Source organism: Camelina sativa, chromosome 2, assembly GCF_030686135.1.
Source record: "Camelina sativa cultivar CO46 ecotype springtype chromosome 2, ASM3068613v1".
Lineage (NCBI taxonomy): Eukaryota > Viridiplantae > Streptophyta > Magnoliopsida > Brassicales > Brassicaceae > Camelina > Camelina sativa.
In genome coordinates, this window is record NC_141881.1 from 870,508 (window position 1) to 878,649 (window position 8,142).

The 8,142-nt window shown below is 29.8% G+C and overlaps 1 long non-coding RNA gene across 1 annotated transcript; it reads left to right on the top strand.

The window, feature by feature from the left end:
- Positions 1 to 5,241: 5,241 nt before the first annotated feature.
- Positions 5,242 to 7,126, top strand: LOC104712593 (uncharacterized). Its single transcript, XR_755535.2, has 3 exons — positions 5,242 to 6,064; positions 6,164 to 6,217; positions 6,757 to 7,126. It is a non-coding gene; the product is annotated as an uncharacterized LOC104712593 (long non-coding RNA).
- The last annotated feature ends 1,016 nt before the right edge of the window (positions 7,127 to 8,142 follow it).

Here is an 8,142-nt window from a genome sequence, read left to right on the forward strand (position 1 = left end):
GTAAACTATCAAAATTAATGTTTATGTTGTAAAACAAGTGTGATTAATCCATCAACACATGTCTTTACACTTTTACATGTGTCATTGCCAGGTTAATAAGTGGTATGACTCATAACTTGTTTTAGGCCTGGGCAAAATACCCGGATCCGAATATCCGATCCGAACCCGATCCAAAAAACCCGATCCGAATCCGTATCCGAAATTATAAAATACCCGAACGGGTTCTAAATCTCTAAATCCGAAAACCTGAATCCGAACCCGATCCGAACCGAAATCCGAACGGGTATCTGAATATACCAACATTTATTAATATATAGTAGTAATATATTAGTAATATTTATAATTTTAATAATATAAGTGTTCAAAATATTCAGATTTTTAGATATTTTCGACAATTCGAAGTATTTAAATTGTTTCTTAGTAAATTTGGATAGAAAATACTCTAAATTTTTAGATATATTGCGTATTATTGAATAATTTAGACTAACTTAGATACTAAAATTTTGAGTTTTGTGAACTTCGGGTAATCCGAATCCGAACCCGAAATACCCGAACCGAATCCGATCCGAACCCGAAATCTAAAAATACCCGAACGGGTCCTATACCTCTAAACCCGAAAACCCGAAAACCCGAAATACCCGAACCGAACCCGAACGGGTACCCGAATGCCCAGGCCTAACTTGTTTATTCCATTATAAATAGGAATTGTACAAACAAGAGTAAGACAAAAGAGAGGAAGATGTAATAATAACAAGTAGAGAGAAGAATTTCTTTCACTTACCTCTCGTCCCTTTCTCTTTATTATTACAGTGTATATAGTTATACATACATATCCACATATACATATATAATATAATAATTATATTTTTGAGTTATGTTTTACAACACGTTATCAGCACGATGTCTTTACCGCTGGAGCTTTTACGAGGTAAGTAAATTCATATTGTTTCGGTTTATATTTATAAAACATAAATATTATAGACATCGTGAAATTATACATTTTTCTGGATTAATCGTCATAAGTTGTAGGCGTTGCCTCTTTAACGATCAAATCTATAGCTAAATGCCTAAATCATATCCGGATAGATCGTTAGATATATGGTAGGCTCTGCCTCCTTCACGATAAAAAACAAAAGTTGTTTTTTCCGGATAGATAAATCGTTTTATATGGCAGGCTTTGCCTCCTTCCAGATCTAACAAAAGACTATGTCTTTTCCGGAAAGATTGTTAAAAATGACAGGCTATGCCTCCTATACGATCAATATAAGGCTATGTCATTTCCGGACTAATCGTTATACATATAGAGGTTCTGCTTCATTAATGATCAAATAAAAAAGCTTTGTCTTTTATGGATTGATCATTATATATGATAGGCTCTGCCTACGATCAAAGAAAAGTTATGTCTATTAAATTCTTATATATAAGGCTATAGCTCTTAATTTTATTTTCTGAATTTATATGTTTGTTTATTTAATTTTATTTATTCGTAAAGAATAATTATATGTGTTATATAAGATTTAAAGACAATGAAATGTCTTTAATCAAAAATATATATTTCTCTTATGAGAATATATTAAGCACATGTTAATATATTTTAGACAGTGCAAAAAAGAATTGGAAGGTCTAGATGAGTTAGTCTCTCGACTTCCAAAGACATCAGATTCATAATTATCGATGTCTTGTGTTCTCCAAAGTCTCAAATAAACTCATGGAGTTTCAAAGACATTTTGTCTGCATAAAATTATTATATTGAGACAATAAATAAACATGGTATCGCATGTTCAACCATATTGGAGACACACATATATATAATTGCATCATGCAAAAACAAAGATGACAAAATAATAGTAAAATATGAAATTTACTAATGCTTGCTTTAAGCATAGCATAACTAATCAATCCATCATGATCTATAAATGATATTAAATATCATTGAAATTTATGAAAAGAAAAAGAAGCTTATTCAAGCATTGCATGCCTCCATTCACATTTTCTGAGGTAATATAATTTATATTATATTCGTATCAGTTTATTAAAATTAATTTTAAAATTCTATTTATTATTTATGGAGTTGATGGTTGTATACCTCCTCCTTAATTCTGTGGTAGGCTATGCCTCCAGAATCATATAATGTTGGCTCATTCACCATCATTTTTGGATTAAAAAGCTCATTGTATATGTATATATATGATGGTTTGATTGTTTTAATAAATCCCCAAATTAAACCCCAAATATAGCCGATCTAAAAATAAGATTCGGTCAAAGGTGAATAGACATAAAAATCATCATCTTGAGAGGGGGTAATACTAAGCTCACATCTTATAAGGATCTAACAAATTAGACATAACCGAAATCGGTATGTTGTTGATCCTAATGTGGGATTCAATACGAGATGAATGAACTCTTGATCATCTCGAGGGGGAGAATTCAAGGAATCCCACATCGACAATAAGTCGATAAACTTTGGTAAATTTGACACCCTATAGCGATAATAACTATGATGAAGTCATATCCTATAGTTTATCACATATATATGTTGCATGTGATAAAGTGGAACATCCATGATGTTCACTCTTGAAATGAGTTATAATGAATCATTCATAGCGTAACCCATAGAGATTGCAAAACGGTTCTTGGTGATTTAATCTCCATGTCAAAACATGGAAAATGCAATTTTTCATGTAGTCAATATTATATATGAGACCAACAATTTATAAAGAAATATTTCTCCCATGTTATGTATTCATGGTTGGAGATCAAATATTTCTCATTTTGAATCTTATAGGTATGTGATATATATTTTAAAATGCTCCTCCACACCGCATATAAATATCATCCACAGAGGATGTAATATAGAGATGCAAGAGATGAATCTCTGCTCTAGTAATGTTAAAGCCATCATATAAGAGATGTGCTTATTGCAAGATTTGCATATCATCATGTTAGATGATAATGTTTCTCATCATTATGGGAGAATCATCGAATAGTTTTTGGATCTTTGAACAAATAAATATAATGAATGTGAACTTGAAAGTTCAAAAGATCACTATTCAAAATTTATATTGCAAATCAAATGCAAAAAGCTGATGGATGAGATTTCATATAATTATTGATCCTCACATAAATGAATATGAACTTGTAGTTCTGAGAAATCTCACTTCCCAACTAAAAATGCTCCAATAAAAAATGTCTCTGACGGATGACATACTAAGTCTATGATACATAAGAAACATGATAGACTACTTTGGTTCCTAAGATAAATAAAATCCTCGAAAAAGGAGAAAATTAAGAAGAGGATTATATTCTCAAAAGAGGAGCAAATGAACTCATAAAGAGGAGTAGATAGACTCTTTAAGAAGAGCTAATAGACTCCCAGAGAGGAGCACAAAGACTCCTAAAGAGGAGCGAGATACTTCTCAAGAGAGGTAGAGAAACCGATTGATATGGTTAATAACAAAATCAGGTAACCGAATAAGATCATTTATATAATGATTAAAGAGATCTCGATTAACCATGTTGTTATGGGAAATATGGAACCAAAGACATACATGTCGACAATAAAATTATTATCGCGCAATGTGATTAATAAGGATCATAAATCTCTGCTCTGTGAGCGTATAGAGATATATATTGGCCAATAAAGAGGTAATCAAGTCTACATTAAACTCGTATGAAAGACGAGTAATTTTTGGACTAGTGGTCCAAGCATCAAAATGGTATAATGATATATAACAAAATGGTGTGTCGCGCCATGTTTTGTTAAAATACCTTATCAAACAAAATGGATGCTATATGAATGACTCATGGGATGCCTCATGGGATGCTTGAAGAGCTAATCCCGAAAGATATATGATATGATAATATGTTCTCGAGAACTCATTGATGACCATCAAAACCCCTTAAAGGTTATTTGGAATAAAAGATCTTGGAAACATCTTTCGAAATAGATGCTTTAATAATCACTTCTAATAGAATTCATATATATATATATATATATATATAGTCATATAAGATTATATATAAATGCTGACGAGCATTTATATATCTTATGAATTGTGCATAGCATTTTCTATTAATCTCTTTGCAGCATATGACTCATTCTCTATAAGTATATTTTGAGTATGAGTTAAAACGTATCTTCTATTGCAAAGGTATGATTAACTTGGGCTTAATATATTTTGGAATCCCCAAGTTTGGTTTAGTTGATTTTGCAGATGGAAGATCTATATCGGATTAATATAAAGATAAAGCGCAAAACAACGACTTCACGACATTTCAGTGATAGACTTTGGCCGTCGCTTGTTCAAGTCATTCCAAAATAATTGTGCTTCATATGTCGTATCAAGAATCCCTAGTGGCTCGGATGATGCCCGAACGTCAACCAATAGTTCTCTATACCTAAGATTGGAGCCTCATAACATGTTGGCGAAGAACTTCAAACAGAGGGTTCGATCAGCATCAACTAGTTAATGCTTGTTGAGACCCATTAACAAGAAGCAACAGAAAGGCAACAACTTTGTTTGAAGACTCTGTTGCATATATCCCCCAAATCAAAGGAAGCTACACCAAGAGCGACAAAAGAAGACATATTCCTCTCTTAAAGTCAAGAATTCGAGAAGAATAAAAAGTTGATAGCCAGTCCATCAACTCAAGTAACAATGTAGCAGAGTTACTTACAAAGGGGGAGAATATGATGATTCGCGTGGCTGCACTCTTTTTCCCTTATCATGGTTTTTATCCCATTGGGTTTTTCCATGACAAGGTTTTTAACGAGGCAGCAAATAATACGCAAAAGATCGACCTCAAAGACGAATGTCAATGGTGAAGGTGTATCTCTCTTCAGAAGAATGAAGAGAATGATCGATATGGATCATCTACGGAAGATATGAAGAAAATTAGACTCGTTTGTTCGAAGCAAAGAATGATCGATATGAGTCATCTACGAAACCTATGAGGAGAAAACTCGTCTATTCCAGGGGGAGATTGTGTCACTGTACTCTTTTTCCCTTATCATGGTTTTTATCCTATATGGTTTTTCCAATGATAAGGTTTTTAACGAGGCAGTACACAATAAGTAAATAGTGATGGATAATCAAGGGGGAGTGTTGTAAAACAAGTGTGATTAATCCATCAACATATGTCTTTACATTTTTACATGTGTCATTGCCAGGTTAATAAGTGGTATGACTCATAACTTGTTTATTCCATTATAAATAGGAATTGTACAAACAAGAGTAAGACAAAAGAGAGGAAGATGTAATAATAACAAGTAGAGAGAAGAATTTCTTTCACTTACCTCTCGTCCCTTTCTCTTTATTATTACAGTGTATATAGTTTTACATACATATCCACATATACATATATAATATAATAATTATATTTTTGAGTTATGTTTTACAACAGTTTATTGTTAATTGATCGAATATTTATTGTTCCTCTAATTTAGGAAACTATCAAAATTAATATCATAAATCAATACTATTGTTATCAATGTCGTATTTTTATTTATAGAAGTATAATTATATCAGAAACAATATTTCGGGAATATATTTACTTTTGAAGATATCATATCTTTACCAAATATCTTTTTGCCAAAATGATCCTAATTTTTAGTTTCCAATATTTTTTTCAGTTAGGAAAGTTTCAAAAAAATTCTTACGAAATTAAATAAAAGGTTTCTAAAAAAAAATCATTCTAATCAATTATTAATACAATATCGATTACAAAAAGTATATTCAGTTAATTAGTTTAAGTAATTACCTTAAAATTCGAAATTATCATTAAAATTTATCTACAAGCCAAAAAAATAGTACTATTCTAGAAGACTTCAATTTATTAATCCTAAAAATCGACAAATATTCCTCACTATATAAAGCCATACATTTGTTGAACAGAGCATCAATTGTTTCATTCCAATTTTTCTATATTTTTCTGATGTTTTTATTTATTTATCATTTTTCCGTTTTCCATATTCATGTTTTTTTATCCAATATGATGTATATTAATGTTTTTAATTTTTATTTTACAGGAACATATCAAATTCATATGTTCTTATGTGATACAGGTATGTACAAATTTTCATTCAAAATTTTTCTAATTATGATGCTGATTATGACTATCAAAATCAATTATGAATTTGATTAGTATTTTTAATTGTTTTCAGGACATATGAAGCATTACGAAAATTATCAAATTACTATATTCTTATGTGAATCAGGTATATGCATAATTTGACTTATTAGATGAACTATTTTACATTTGTGTAAATTTTTGAAATATATATATATATGTATATATTTTAATTTGTTAAAACCAAATAAATGATTTTATTTGTGAACATAAAGTTCTCTCATTTTGCTTTTATTTATGTTAATTACAGTGCAACAATAATGAAATCATAAAAAATTAGGAAGTTAGTAAGTAAATCAATATTCCGATTGTTATTATTTGAAATTTTGATTTTTTTACGGTAACCTCTATTTTTTATATATTTAAAAGCTAATTATACTCCTCTTTTAGGGATTTTAAATTTCAGTTATATTCTAATAAGTCAAATCTAATATCACTACTAGCTGTATTCATATGTAATTAAATTATTTTTAATAGTCTGCTCTTAGCTATATATCACTCCTTGCTGAACATTATACATTTTCTAGCCATATTTTTCTTTTTTCTAGCCACATGAGCTAATCTTTGCATCTTTTATGCTACTAATATCAACCTAATTTTTTTTGCTTTTACTTTTTACCCTTTCAGGAAACTCAGAGAATCTAAAGAAGAAACCTCTAAAGATCTACCCTAAGCAAAACTCATCAACATAAAAAATAAAACCAAAGTTTAGAGAAAATTCTAACAACACAAAAAAAAAAAATTGATAAATTGTTTTGCTAAGTTTGAGTAAATGATAAAATAGATTTGAATTTTTGGGTAGATGATAAATTATTATTTTGGTAATTACATCATGTATTGTAAGTATGTAGCTTTTACAAACGAAATCTTTTTATAATATTTTATGTATATTCCTATATCTACTGATCAAAATGAATTATCTATTCTTTTGTGTTTCTATAATCGTTTCTAAACTTTGTAATATTTGTTTTATTAAAACTCTATATATTTTTATTTACTCACTTTTTTCCTATTATTATCTTATCTAAACTCATTACTCAAATATATGATTTATTGTAATGGACTGCAAAATAAAAAATATAGCATATTCCAATTAATTAAGATGTATATATATATATCGATGAATATTCTCCCGCGCTGTAGCGCGGGTCCGATCCTAGTATTCAATAAAATTATGAAACATATCTATTTAAAAGTTGTATTTGATATGACAGCTTTATAGACTTGGTCCCTTTGATTAATATAATATCTAGATTAAATATACTAATAATCTAGATACTTGTTCATATAATCTAGATATTTGGTTTTTGACACATCACAGTAATTTGTCATATGAAACGAATTCACAAAAAAAAAAAAAAAAATCGAACGATTGCAAGCAGAGGCTAATCAATGTAATAAACAAAAAAATGCTAATCCGGAAACAAACAAAAAAACGTAAGACAGATCGAGATTGAGAGAGATTAATCGGAGACGGAGCAGCAGACTAAGAAAAACCATAGAGAGATAGATGTTGAGAGAGAAGATGGAGAAGAAGATTATCATACACAAAGTAGAAGATTAAGAAACATGGCTTGAAGCAAAACGCATCCCTTGATTCTATTGTTCGATTCTCTGTGCCTATTTCATTTGTGTGAAATTGAGATTAAGGAGTTTTTAAATTTGTTTTGCACTTTTTGTATCGTGAATCTGATGTATGAAATTGGCGAAGACCCCTAATTTTGATTATGGGTAAGATGAACTTGATGCAACACAAGCTAAGATGGCTCTCTAGAGTAACTTTCTCATGTGACATAACAAACAAAACCTATTGAACGACTTTGATATTTTATCGGATTGTTAAAATGCTTTTGTTTATATTTCTATTAATGAAGTAAAAGCTGTTTAAGGAAACATATTTAGTTATAATTTAGTTATACTTTGATCCATATAGTATAACAAACACTAAATTCTAATCCGCGATACAACGCGCAGCGAATCATTTATTACAATTTTTTTTAGTTTTAAGTTCTA